Source organism: Rhinichthys klamathensis, unplaced genomic scaffold (assembly GCF_029890125.1).
Source record: "Rhinichthys klamathensis goyatoka isolate OS25496 unplaced genomic scaffold, OSU_Roscu_1.1 h1tg000320l_1, whole genome shotgun sequence".
NCBI lineage: Eukaryota > Metazoa > Chordata > Actinopteri > Cypriniformes > Leuciscidae > Rhinichthys > Rhinichthys klamathensis.
Genome location: NW_026606836.1, coordinates 202,628 through 217,500, shown reverse-complemented (window position 1 = coordinate 217,500; position 14,873 = coordinate 202,628). Strand labels below are relative to the sequence as shown.

The following is a 14,873-nucleotide window of genomic DNA, read 5'->3' as shown; positions in this document are numbered from 1 at the left end:
TGTTTAATGAATTTCTAGTATGAGACGTCAACCCTGCTGTTTACGCTTGCCTCTCATTTTTCCTAAAGGGAGGGAGAATGAGATTTTTGTTGCCTCAAGCCTCATCTGTCCTTTTTCTAAAGCATCCACCACCCTCCACCCCATTACATAAATTCATTTTCATCATGCTGTGACAACTACAAGCACTACAATATAATGTAAATGGGTCATGCCGCACATTTTTATCAAATTGGATAAAATAATAAACGTGCAATTTTTTAAGATGGAAATAATGATTTCTTTCACTACAATATCACAATTAAGCAAACATGGGATTGTATCATTTTCTTTCTGTAAAGCACTTTGAATTACAACTGTGTATGAAATGTGCTATATAAAAAAACTTGCCTAGCCTATACTATCATTTACATTATTTATTTGACTGGACTTTACACAAATACTACCTTGAATTTCAACAAAAGTCTATTCATTTTCAAAAAAGTTCAAAATGTACTGCAGAACCGGAATGACCCAAATAATGTTCTCAAATGATGAAAATTATGCACATTTAACCCATTTGCTCTCTGCCTTCAGGATACAATATTATTAAAACTCAAGCCCATTGACGAAGGCCTTGGTCAGTGGGAATAATCTAAGGTTCATTCAAAGTAAAGAACGAAATAATTGTGCTTTCTTTCTGCATTTGGCCTCAGTTCTGGTAATTCGCCTGTGGCGGTGAAGTAAACAGCAGCAACCTCTCGAAATGCAAATAGCTCAGTTCTGGTCAGTGCCAGGGAGCAGAGGCTTTTTTTAAGCGATTTAAATGCACCAAGACAGGCAATTTCAATGCTGATCAAATGTTCATTGACTTTGCCAACTCTCCGACAATTCAAGGACATTAATGCCAACATTCTGTGGTGAGTGTGAGAGTCTTTCTGTGTTTTTCCTCACAATGGAAAATTGGCGTTCAAAAACTTAAATAGCAGGACAAATGCAACAATGAAGACAAATGAAAAATTCTAGAACCTTTATAAAGTCTGTTCTAAAAGCAGTCTTAGTGCAAAGTGTGTAAAAATATTTGGCACATTATAAACAAACCACACAGCTGATGCTCCACATACAAGCCAAAATTCTTCTGTAACCCTGAAATATGAATCATATTTTGCCTAAAGACAGACAAAAACTGTAAGTGAATGTTTTTGCATTGTTCATAATGCAGACCTGATTTCACCAAGAGCAACATGTTCCTGGAACAACATTCCAATAAACCAATCAGATTTGAAGGACAAGTTTATAGTTTATGTTACAACCATGGTTAGGTGCTTACATCAGTGTTATTCACATGCCATTCCTCTGATTTTAGGGATAATTAATATGTAGGGTTAGGTTTAGGGGTGGGAATAGGGTTAGCATTGCATTTTTAGACATGAATGTTGTTCCAGGATCAACAACATAATAACTCAGCAAAATCAGGATGTGTATTCATGACAATGCAAAGCAGCCTTATTTCCCAGCATCATCTCAACTGTGTTAGACAAACTCTCCAGCCGGCTGTAAATGCCTCAGCTACTTATTTGGACATCTAGTCAGCTAGTAAAAGTCAATATGCATGCCCTATATAATGTACCGTATATACCCGAATATAAGATGAGGTTTTTGTCCTAAAAATAGGCTAAAAAATGGGGGGTCGTCTTATATTCAGGGTCATCTTATATTCGAGTGGAGGAATCGATAGTCTTTTTCTTGGAAAAAACGAGCGCGTCGCTTTCATTATGAGCGCGCATACCGCGCGCCTACATTTGAAATAACGAAATTGAGCGCGCAAAAGACGCGATATGTGAACGGGGGGGGGGGTCTCGAACGGCGCTTTTTCTAGCGCGGCTCGAACAGAGGGAGAGAGAGAGAGCGGGAGCCGGATCGTCGTCGAAAACGTCCAGACGACCCCGCAGGGTGGTTAAATCCATCCCGTCGCACTCAGGAAGCGCATAGGATGTGCCGGTCTCCGCCGACGAGCGGGCCTCTACACGAGGCACAGGTGATGCGAGGCATTTGGAACAACGCCTCGGAAATTTGCTCTTAAAATTATTTTCTGTTGAAAACCAGATTTTTCCCACAAAAATCTATTTTTCCCCAAAAATAAGTCTGGAAAATGGGGGGGTCGTCTTATATTCAGGGTCGTCTTATTCGGGTATATACGGTACTTTAAAATACAGTTTTGCTAAGGAGCTTTACAAAAGAGGGAAGGACTTGAAAACCTGAAGGACTAACTTGTGTCGTGCCATTTCAGCTGTGGTTGAACTGGAAACGCTCGGCTCTCATTCTCAAGGTGAAAGTGTCCCGCTGTGGGGTAAGAAAAGACTTGATTGGTTCAATATCAGGTTTCACACTCATATAGACATGTGGTGTGTGCAGACATTCTGTAAAGCAGTGATTTTGCTTCAGGAAAACTGGTTTCGATTGTCAGTGACAAACTAAAACTGTACCAGAATTGTACAAAGTATGCAAATATGTCCTGAAATGTATTAATATACAGTATTTATAATATTAATAGTTATTAATTGTAATTTATGATTGGTAATTTATTAAACCAAAGCCACTGCTTTGAAAATTCTTGTAATGAGGGTCAGGCATCTTTACACTACCATTCAAAAGTTTTGGGGTCGGTGAGATTTTTAAAAATGTTTTTGAAAAAAAGTCTCATTTATTTGATTAAAAATACAGTAACAAAAGAAAAAAATCAATCAATCAATTTCTGAAAATGTCTTTACTGTCACTTTAGATCAATTTAATGCATCCTTGCTGAATAAAAGTATTAATACTTTTTTTTTTATTGCACAAACTTTTGAATGGTAGTGTATATTCATTCCTGTATTTCAAACACTTAATCCAGAAAGGCTTTGACATTAGGCAACAACACAGCAAATACAAACAACACACAAAAACATTTGCATTTCATAACCTCATGATGCTTCCCGATAATAAGGAAAGGTACTAAAGCAGAAACATCACCAGCAATCTTTCGAAATTTAACCGGCACTATTTTGAAGTAAACACCGTCAGCTTTGTTTTTTAATTTAATGCAGCTCTACAATGTACATAATTGATTATTTGAATATTGCATTATTGAACTCCAAGCTTTGGCCATCTGTGACTGCGAAAAAAACAAAACAAGACTAGAGCATATTGATGATTATAATCATGTACTCGCTCTCCCTACAGATTCCGCTATGATCCAATAAGTATACAAGTGAATAACAGCTCTCATAACTCAAGATATTACAAAAACAAATTAAGCTTTTCATTGCTTCCTGTGAGACCTTGCTTATGTTTTCTGTGAATACACAGATCTTGTTGAAACATAACTTGTCCAGCTGCCCATCTAACAGTGTGTCTTAACCAGGAAACAATCAATGCAGCAATTCTTCTGAGATGCTTAAGTAAACTGCAACCAAAAAAATTACACCAGTTTTTACTGGTCTCAATGACATTCATGCCTTATAACAGGTTTGATGCAACAACCAATTTATCCGGACGTCACAAAATCAGAGCCAATTAGAACATACTGTATCTGATGCTTAATGTACAGTTATGCAGAACCTGATTTTAGACCAATGAGATTTCACTGTGGGCGGAGCTACCTGTCACTACCAGGCTAATGACAAAATGCCCTGTTGCTCGTCACCTCTGGTTAGGATAGAAATCCTATTTAATTAGTTATGGGTGGGAGGGATGGTCAACTAGTCATCTAACCACCATCTAGTCAATTAGTGAGGTCAATCTAGATCTTTAAATCTTTAACGTTATTTGTAAAAACTTTGTGGCTGTGCCATGCTTGAGTTTACCAGTATTGCCTGCACAATAAAACCCTCTCTGAAAAGTCTCGTCTCTAAATTCATTCTCTTCGACCACCACTACAGCCTTCAATAATGCATTTCAAGACAATTATTGTCAGTGTTCAAATCACCTGCTGTTTTCCCGTTGTTGTGCATTGCCTCCAAGTCATATATTTGTCAATATCTCTGTTTTGACAGTTTTTGCAATAAAAGGCTATAGATATTCAGCTGTTTATAAGTTGAATATATCTCTGTCAAAAGGCTGTGCATTCTGCGTTGGGGGGGGGACAATTTTTTTTTTGCATTTTAATTAAGTTAGTGTTTTAAAGATAAATCTTGCGGCCCCTTTGGAAGTTTGTTGGGGCCCCCCAGTGGGCCCCGGTCCCCTGCTTGAGAAGCACTGGTATAAATAATTTTTAGACATGCAGACATTAGTCTTTTGCTGTTGTGTTGCATCTTGCTATTTGTCTCAATCGTGCAACTTTTAAAAAAGACAAAGTATGTTGTACTCCGTTCAGCTGTTTTAAACAACAAGATTGCATGCCATGTCAATACAAAAAGCACCTTTTAGACCCTAATTATACAGGGCTTCCATAAGACAGACTGTATACAATATTGATTACATGATGTTTTGAACATCCAGGCAAAATATGAGCATGCGACTCATCATGTTCAGTTTTGCATGTAACATATGTTACCACTAAAACAATCAATTGATATTTCAGACCTTCATTTCCATAAGCCTTTTGGGACTTGAGAACATAGCGGGTTGTCTGAATTCTGTAAGTTTTTGTGTGCTTTAACAGAGTAAGTAAACAAGTAACATGCTAGAGACTAATATATCCAGTTCACTAGAGCGGTGTCTATACAAAACTCCTTTATATTTAATACATCTTGGCATCTGCTTATGTTTCTGTGGCTGGTTTGCCTCCGTCTCTGCGGTGAGATTAAATGATGGGGGACTCCTTAGAGACGGCTGCTAGCAACTGCCTGGATCAGCATCCGTGCTGAGAATACCACCGCAGAGACGACGACAGAACGACTGCTGAGAGATCCAGCCGCGCTCAAGTTCTGCTGTAAAGTTCTGTCATGTAACCTGCCTTCACTTTGTCATCCATGAACATTCAATATGCACAGACTTGAGCTTGTTAAAGTGGAAACGAGAGCTCACCTGTTCATATATACTTAGACATGCACTGATGAGGCTGCAGAAGTTTTTTTTAGCATTAGACAGCTGAGCCTTCACAGACACAATTGATTCATTCTACAAGAATTTATTTGTCTGGTGAAGCAATCAGATTTTGATAGCAGAGATGGATCCAATCCAGAAGGAACATTTTATTGCTTGTCCAAAGCTCATGAGACTTTCCAGTCGTTTTATTTCAGTATCAATTTATCTTTGATGTTTCATCTACTTATTCTGAGAAATAAAATAGACACAGATGAGTCAAGTGTTGATGTAAATGAATATATAATATCGATGATTCCTTGAGGATGAGATGCACTGTGGTAGCAGCTGATGGACACACCAGATACTTGACTGATACTTTTGATATTAAACCCTGACATGCTTTAATTGTTCACATACTGTACATTATTGCAGCTCCTCTATTTCCAGTCTGTCTGAAACACGCTGATTTCTACAGAGCTCCCGAAATGCTCAGAGTGCTCTGATTGGCCAGCTGAGCTATAAGGCCAGATTTACTAACAGCTTGCTCCAGCGCAAACCCTCTTATGGCGTTAAAAACTACTGTCAGGACTTACAAAAGACATGCAGTGAAAAATTTGCGCTGAAAAGGCGTGGACGGTGTTATTTTTGCGGCTGACATTATTGCATAAGTATTTGAAGGAGTTTCCCTTTCAGGCGCAAAATTTATGGGAGGATAGTATTGAAATGAATCATGCAAGGTGATTTACTAAGGTTTGCGCTAGTCAATGTACTGGTGTTTGAGCCATTATTTACCGCCAAAAAAAGCACGTCTTAAAGCAACACTATGTAACTTTTCAACCTTCATAATATATTTCCAAGACCCTTGTGATGGTACATCGACTTACAATAGGTTAAATGACACGTCTGCCATAGCCTGACGTGGTCTGTATCGCTTTTACTAGCACTATGTAACTTCGGGTTTCGGGTAGTAACCCGAGCACAAAAAGAACTACAAAACTCGACTGCTTTACGGCATACGTCACTTCCCCCACCACTTCCTCAAATTGCCTATGGCCATTGCAGACATCCCAAGTCTATAGCGTTTCCCTGATGCCCGCAAATTAGTTCAAATCTGCCGGAATCTATAGCGCGCATGCGAGACAGAACATACTGCGCGCATAACATACATAGCACGCGCACGGCAGAGAGGGAGAGAGCGAGAGACCTTGCGAGTGTGCCTCACGAAAGCTAGTCAACCCCCCCCCCCCCCCCGTCAACAATCCAGTCACCAAGATATACCTCCCTGAAATGACTTCTTGCAGGTTGGGATGTCTGCCATTGTTGATTCCAAAGCCGGTGCTGGATAAACAGCGAGCGTGCGCGTGCGACAGTAGGCTAAATTATTTACGACAGCGGTAATGGACAATTCCGCTTCCAACCTGTAGGGCGACCGCTGAGGAAAAGTTCCTTGGTGTTGCTTTAAACCAGACGCTACCTCCCAGACCATTCACATTTGGACTTTTAATGACCATTGAAAAGACGTCCCTCCGACACGTCCCATCATGGTTGAAAAACAGTTCCAAAATGAAAGTTTAACGGACGTTTTTGACGTTATCTGTTCTGTGTTACATATTTTTACAGATTTATGCCGTCCTACTGCGACTATTTTTGGCCAGGGACACGACGTTGCCGTTGGACCAGTGTTTGCTGGGCTGGTAGATTGCGTTGGTCATTATGGAAAGATCTGACTGCATCTGTGTTCTTTCATTTGCGCGTCGTCAGTAGATCACTTGCAGAACTTTCCACTCCCATCGCCGCTGTTTTGGAATTGCGCTAATCTCTCACGCTAATTTGCCCTGTTTAGTGAATCTGCCCCCTAGTGCGTTGTGATTGGCCAAACAACTCAAGAGTGTGCATTTATAGAAAAATCAACCAAGGCACTTCTTCCATTTAAAAAAAGAAAAGAAAAAAAGAAGCCTTTATTCAAACCATGGCTCACTCTAGAAACATTAAAAATAACTAAAACACTGCACACTGATGCATTTAAGCAATTCAGCCTTCCTCAGGGGCTTTTTAACTTTTTGAACCGGAAGAAGTGCCTTGGATCTTTTTTTCTATCAATACAAGTTTAAAACCCAACCAAAGAGCACCATCTGGGATTACTTAACAAAGGTCCTTCCAGCAAGCAGTGCTCCAAAATGTTTTCTTTGACCTCAAGAGCGTGTATCGGATATGTAATGCCTCTTACCATAATCACAAGCTTCAGCTTCCAAGGCTTTTAAAGCATTTGTAAATAGACAGTTAAAAATAATGTTGAGCCCAGTTCGAGTCAGATTCTGATAATGTGGATGATCACGCCAATCGATCGGAAGGAACCAACTTTGCAAGCACGACTTGAGCAGAACGTTTCAACAGTGGTCAGTAGTCATTCAATATAGCCTGCGTTGTACTGGAACAGCTATATTAATAAATCCTAAACTCTGACTAACCTCTGAAAGCGTCTCCGCGACATAACAACAACACTTCAATTCACTGAAGCCAAGAAAGCAAAGAAAGAAGGCGATTCTTTTTTTGCATTTACTTTTGGGGGCAATATTTGATTATGCAAATATTTCACATTTTGACGTGGACGTTGGAGGAAGTGATATCTGGACATTGGTCAAGGCGTTTTAGGTCGGTCTGGATCAGTGTCCTCAATTAAAAAACGCTTTGTGGGAGACTATGAGCTTTACACACTAAAGGAAAAGGAAAACATTAAAAAGCATATGACTCCTTTAATAAAAACTATGATAGTGTGCTGAACATACATACTGTGAATCATAAAGGATTAATACAAATATCTTCAAGAATGCTATCATGAGCTTATGCAATAAGCTTAAATAGGAACATTTTCAGACTAGAAATTATGGTTCTCCATACCAGTGCTCTCCAAATACTACTGTAATCACACAAGCTCCAGGGGTTTCTTACAACACTGACTTTTGGTCTGAACGCAATGACATGTAAAGCCCCAGGTGGCTTTGAGCTGTGGCTTTTATCAGGAGTGTTTTCTGTCAATGAAGAGAAGATCCTTGTTCTCCAGTGACCTTGCTGTAGCCCTCTACTATCTGGAATCGGGATGGAGGATGTGTTTACACTCACCTTCACTGTACGAACACTGCCGCACAAAAGCCCAGAGGAATTCACTGGCGCTCTGCCATCAGAGAAACGTGGTAAATCTTGGATGATTCCCCTCTGCCTATTTCATGCATACTGCCTTCCTTTCATAAATCATTATGTAGGGCAGGACTGGTGGGCAGGAACAATTAGTGACTCATTTAGTGAAGTCCTGGCCCACAGGAAAGAAAAAAGCACATATGAGATCTCTATAATAATACCTTGACTGGTTATGAGGTTAAATGGACTTCTGATTAAGTCTCCTTCTTTTCAGATGTTTCTCCTGAGAAAAATGCCCCATACATTTTTTAAATCTTGGGCGGGGGGCACTTTTAGGTCTAGGGGCCCTATAGCCTGGTTAAAACCAGACCATTCTCAGTTGTAACTGAGTTATGGTCTGGCAAAGCGTCATAGACAAATCATTTCCAGAGGGGCGTCACCAACGGACGTCGCGGATAGACCTAAAACCAATCAGAGCGATGAAGGAGATGACGTATGCAGAGCGGTGTTGTTCTTTGCTCGGTTTTAACAAAAAGGAAACGTTCAAACCGCTTAAAACAGACGCGATAGCTGATTGGAACGAGTGATGTTCGACGATGGCATCCATCTTTGTAATGTAGGCTACAAAATCTGCTTCAAAATCCCAGCGCTGTCGTCATCGTGTAAAGCCCGCCCCAACGTTTCTTATTGGTGCCGCGATTTCGGCGGATTGGAAATGGGTTTGAATGAGCTCTTTGCCAGACTAACTTTCAGAGCAAATCTAAATTTGCCGGAAGTTGTCTGGGTTTTCCCAGGCTAGGGGCCTGAGACCATGCGCTTAGATCGTTAAAATAGGGCCCAAAGTGCCAATGATCTCCACCAGAGGGCACTCCTCCCAACTCCTGGGCTATATCATCATGAACTTCAAATTCCTATTAACCCATTGCCTGGACTCATTAGGTTCAGCTTGTTAAGCCCTGCCTATAAGCCCTGTGTTTTCAATCATTCTTTGTGAAGTCTTGTATTTGTGTTACACTGCGATTCTGACTATTATCCTGGTTTCCTGTGTCTTGTTTTTTTTATTTTCTGCCTGTTATTCTGTGTTTCTTGGACCTTGTTTTATGTGGATTGTGTGCCCGTGTGTTGGACCTTTTGCCTGTTATATGGATTACGATTCTGGGTTGTCCCAATAAAGCTGGATGACAAAAAAAAGTTTTTGAATCCGTAATCTAAGCTAATAATGCTAATCAAATTCATTGTATAGCTCTATTTTCTTACTGTATTTTAGTATTGTAATGTCTCACTGTGTCATTGATGACACAAACAGATGAAATCAAGCTTGGGTTTAGACCAAGCAAAGACTGAAGCCTCACTCTTTTATAATTGCATTATTGCCAGATTATTGCATTAATCCCACAAAGTAATCTGTTTCTTACAAAATGGAGAGAAAAACCATACGATCACATTCAGGGGTGTGATTTATTGGTGCAAATTTGGATCCAGACTAATCAAAGAGTGCAGAGTTTGTTTTGCTACCTGCTGTCTGAGGGCCAAATCTAATACAGGCCACAGCAGGTTGCCCGCCTGGCTAAAGGCTTTTGTGAGTCTGACTGCATTGAATAAAAGATGTCAATTTTCACATTCAGTTCCTATTAATACAACCTCAGGACTTGGAAACCCTTTTCCCAGTACAAATCATCATAATGTATTTCAAAAGAACACTTACTGGCACTACATAGAGGAACTTCAAGAAATGCAATTTGTTGGATTTGTTCACACTGCGCACAAATATGATCTTAATCATTTTATAATGTCATGTCAAGTTAAAAATACTACAAAATACATCTCACACTTTGTGCCATTTCATTTTATCTAAATGCAGTGCAAACTTCCCCTCATTAATGCATCTGATAGTAGTTTGGTGAATACGAAACCAACGTAAAATATACAGTACAAAGCTTCTTTTCCCTGGTGATTTGGAAAATATGTAGATTTCCAAACCTATTTGTCATCCAAACCGCTTTGACTTTGAAGTACCCTTGTTAATATTTCAAGCTGATATTTCAACAAATTCGCATTTTCACGGCTCTCTGATGTTGGTGAATGGAAACAAAATAAAATATTTCATTCATGCTTTGATTGTTCGGTTTTAAAATGATTTATTTATTAGTTTAGTCATACAGTTTTGCTATTTAATTCATTATTAGCACAATTCATTATTAAGAACTGTTGGGGAACAGTTGCCTATCAAAACCCGAACAGTTTTTCTGCTGTTCAGACTACGAAAAACGAAACCGATTTGAATCGAAAATGCCCCCAAATTTTTTTTTCTTGTACGTCTTGCTAATGTTGCTGAAGGACACACAAGTTTCAATTCATCATCCAGGATCTTGCTGCACTGCTGTGGAAAGACTATTATGGAAAAATCACTGAAACAGATCAAAACAAAAACATCCAACCCATGAATACATATGAAATGTTTAGGCATTTATTACTTTACATTTGAGCATAGATATATTACCTGTGCCTATACAGTTGCATACTAGGGCTGGGCGATATAATATTTGCAATAAATTCACTATAATTTGATAAAAAATGAGGTAACAGTGAATATTTTTTTAATGTGCTTTCTGGTTCTATTATAGTGTTTAATGTTGTTTTAATAGCATTTCTGATCTAAACTTCAGTAGCAAAAATAGCATATGAACTGATCAATTTGATTCATTCTCTGTCTGGTTCAATGAATTGATTCAAAACTGTCACTAAAATACTGTTAATGGATGTCGAAAATTGCCATTTTTCATGCATAAAAATGTTTTAGTAGAAATAAATGTAGGTAAATACTGCTGTTTATTACTATGTGTTGTTCTATTGGTGGTGCATATCAAAAACAGTGTGGAAATCATGCCTTGATTATTCGACTGTATTTCCATGAACCTAGTCCCACAGCAGTGAGGAGCCATTGAGTTCAGTGTGAGTGGCCGAACACGCTTCACACCAGTTTCTCCTTGCTTTTGATTGATAAAGAGCAGATGGCCAAACCAACTGTACAAGGCCCTGGGTAGAGAGCTGCGCTTCAGCATTTGGGGCATCTTACAAGACAAAACCCTGGAGGAAACAAACACTCTGTTTCTCTCAAGCACGCACGCAGAGCACATACGTGAGGAGGTGACAGAAACTTGCTCACGAAGACACAGGAGGCCTATCATCACTCAACAATAGCTTACTGTGAGTGGGAGGAGTGTGTGTTTGAGACAGATGCTTTCATGTGCCACAGAGAACAAAGTGTGAACGCTAAATACAGCATATACTGAAGGTATGTGACACGATGCTTAGCGTATACACTCGGAAGAGTTGTGCAACTGCAGAATCAAGGTCAGTGAGAGAGATTTGTGTTTGTCCAGCCGGAGGAGTTTCTCCACATCTCAGACAATGTCATCTCTAAGGGAAAGGGAAAAACCCTAAAGCAGATCCAGCCAACATTCTCCACACATTGCTCTTCCTCGCCCTCATCCTCTTCCTGCTTGTTCACCTCCTCTTACTCATCCTCTTCCTTCTCTCCCTCTTATATGGTTTCCATCCATTGTTAGTATCAACATTCAGTGCAACATTTTGAGTAAATTGTGGGACTCTGAACTGACTTGTATTATGTACAGTTGGTTTGGTCACATCATTAGAAGTAAGTGTGAACAATTTTGAGTCGTTGTGTGTAAACCATGACAACTGTGTTGTAGTTGTGTTTAACTTTCGCCTGAGTGTGTTTAGCATTTTGAAACATAAGGGCGTCACAGTGAAAAATGTGTTTTAGTGAGTGAGAATGTGTTTAGCGTTTTGAAAAAAAGAGTGCATGAGATTTCCAAACAGTGTTTTAACTACCTGAACTTGTTTAATGTTTTACAGAAAGAGTGATTTATTGGACAAATTGGTTAGACTATTAAGAATTTGGTTCAGAGAATGGGGGTTAGTGTTTTAGCAATTCAGAAAAACTGTAGTATGTATATGTATGTATTTGTGATCAAATAAATGCAGCTTAGGAGAGCAAATTTAAAAAAAATATGAAAACAATCTTACAGACTAAGCCACGGTTTCAAGCTACAATTTCCATCCATTTTTAGAGTATTTATAAACTTTTTCTGAAGGATAGTTTTGAGTGTAGCTATTTTTTTCCCAGTAGTATAGTGGATTATCAAGCTACACTTTTTGAGCAGTTTGCCAAACACTTAGAGAACATGAAACAGGAGGAGAAGACAGAATGAGACGAGACGAGACAAGACTAGACACGATAAGAGACGAGGATACAAGCAGAGAAGAAGACAAGGTGACAAGAGAGGAGAAAAGGAGAGGCGAAAAAAGAAATGATCAAATTACCCTGGGAATTAGCATCTGATACCATGAAGAGAGAGACAGACAGATGAAGAGAGACACACACACACACACCCACACACACATACAGCTCAGATCTGCAGCAGATCCATTCATCCTCCTTCCGAAGAAACACTCCACACTCAACCTGTTACAACAAAATCAATGTTTCACCTTATTCTCAGCCTAAAACGGTGATTTATGCACAGCCGAGAGAGAAGAGAAGAGCTACGGTGTCAACTCGCATTCAAATGCAGACAAAAGAGCCAAAAACTGCAATCTGACATGCAGAGAATACAACATCTCCATATCCATAAGAGCCAGTCAAACTTGTGGAAGCTCTCAGACGGCTCGGAGCAGACACAACAAAACGGCGTGAGGAGGAACCAACACAATCAATCAGTGACCTTTCCGTGCAATTTCAAAGCAACTTCAATTTGTCAAACAACCATAAATTGTCACGGCCTTGGATCTGTTACTTCAGCTTGTGTTGGAGAAACGCGCTCTCCTTGAGAAATGCATCTGCTGCACCTGTGCATGGGAACACAACATCATTTAGCCTGAAGCTTTCATCAGCAAACTCCTCCAGCTGTACGCATTAAAGCAAAACAAGCATATACCTATGGACACATGATGAAGCAATACTGCATTTTGCTGGATGGGTTTCTATTTCTGCTGGTTTTGTAGCTCCGCCCACACTGAGATCCCATTGGACCCGGTTCCGCTCCTCATATACACTACTGTTCAAAAGTTTGGGGTCGGTAAGATATTAAAAATGATTTTAAAGCCCCTTATGCTCACCAAGGGTACATTCATTTGATCAAAAAACAGTAAAACTGTAATATCGTGAAATATTACAATGAAAAATTTAATATATTTTAAAATGTAATTTATTCCTGTGATCAAAGCTGAATTTTCAGCATCATTACTCCAGGCTTCAGTGTCACATGATCCTTCAGAAATCATTCTAATATGCTGATCTGCAACAAAAAAATCTTATAATTATCAATGCTGAAACATTCTTAACATACTTAAAATGAAAAAGAAAACTTTTTTCTTTGATGTATAGAAAGTTCAAAAGAACGGCATTTATTTGAAATAGAAATATTTTGTAACATTATAAATGTCTTTACTGTCACTTTTGATCAATTTAATGTGTCCTTGTTGAATAAAAGTATTATTCTATTTTACAAAAAAATCATACTAACCCCAAACTTTTGAACGGTACAGTATAAATTAACGATCAAACATTCGAGGAGAGTTTAGAACCAAATTTTACATGACAGATCCCTCAAGTTTCTCAAGCGAAGCCATAAAAGCTGGTCAAGCATAAAGGAAATTATGTGTTTTTAGTTTTAAACTCTTCAGGTGCATGCTATCCGATTCCACACCAAAACACTCTGTATTTCTCTACATTCATCATCCCCTTTAAAACAGGAATGCTACATTTGAAAGTAAACAAAAATGTATTAGGAAGTCAACATCACTAATTGACTGGTCAATTGTTGGATGATTAGTTGATAAGCTGACCATCCTGACTCATCCTAACTGCTGATCTGAGGAAGAAAAAGGAAACAAAGCTTGAGGAAGCATGCGTCTTGATGGTCTTTAAAGATACACTAAATGAGTTTGGTGAAAGTGAGAGCTATTCTGCACAAACACAGACCCCCACCCCCTCCTCTTCCACCTACTGTAGTCTATTTATTGCCTCTCTGACTGACTTTGACCCTGCAGTCTCCAGGACCTCAGGATGACCCTGCACAGGTCTACCATGTAGCTATCGCTCGACTGCAAAACTGTTTTTTTTTTTTTTTACACTGGCAAGGACGTTCTAAAATCAAACCATACAGGTGCAGCATGTTTTCGCCTACACAGTGAAACTGTGTAAAATGATCAGTTGTTCTTGTAAAATGATCAGCTGTTCTTGTGAAGAAACGAGTATTTATATACCCATATAAATCCTAAAGTCTACCGCCTATTGTTCACTGAATAAAAACTGGCACAGTAGAGATTTATGGTGTTCCAGATTAAACATCCAGGTTATTAAAGGAATAATAAAAAGATGCATTACATGCAGTGGAATTATATATATATATATATATGCATACATACATATATATCTAAGATTTCTTTAGTGTAGTGTAATGGCCATGCATGGAATGTGTTAAATCAATTACTCCCTTCACTTTATATCGATTTCCTGAATAAACACATATCAGCCAGATCTGTTGGATTTGAGAACTGCAGGCTTTTTTTGACAACTGTTTATTTTTTCAGAGGTTACAGGTTGAAATCTCTAATCCGAAGCTTAAACAATGATTCTTTCGCTGTATGGTTATTTGTCAGTCATAAAAGCATAAACATACTGCCTCTTTGCCTGAGAGAAATACACAGAGCTTTCCTGCACCCGTAAA

At 39.0% G+C, this 14,873-nt stretch overlaps 1 protein-coding gene across 4 annotated transcripts in view; it reads right to left on the bottom strand.

Annotated features, from left to right (window-relative positions):
* The window catches only part of b3galt1b (UDP-Gal:betaGlcNAc beta 1,3-galactosyltransferase, polypeptide 1b), a 208,406-nt gene that overhangs the window by 83,811 nt on the left and 109,722 nt on the right, over nt 1–14,873 (bottom strand). For all 4 annotated transcript variants that reach the window (XM_056271462.1, XM_056271461.1, XM_056271464.1 and 1 more), the window contains one exon: nt 2,248–2,319. The gene's annotated coding sequence lies outside the window, so the exon portion shown is untranslated. The remainder of the gene's footprint in view (nt 1–2,247; nt 2,320–14,873) is intronic.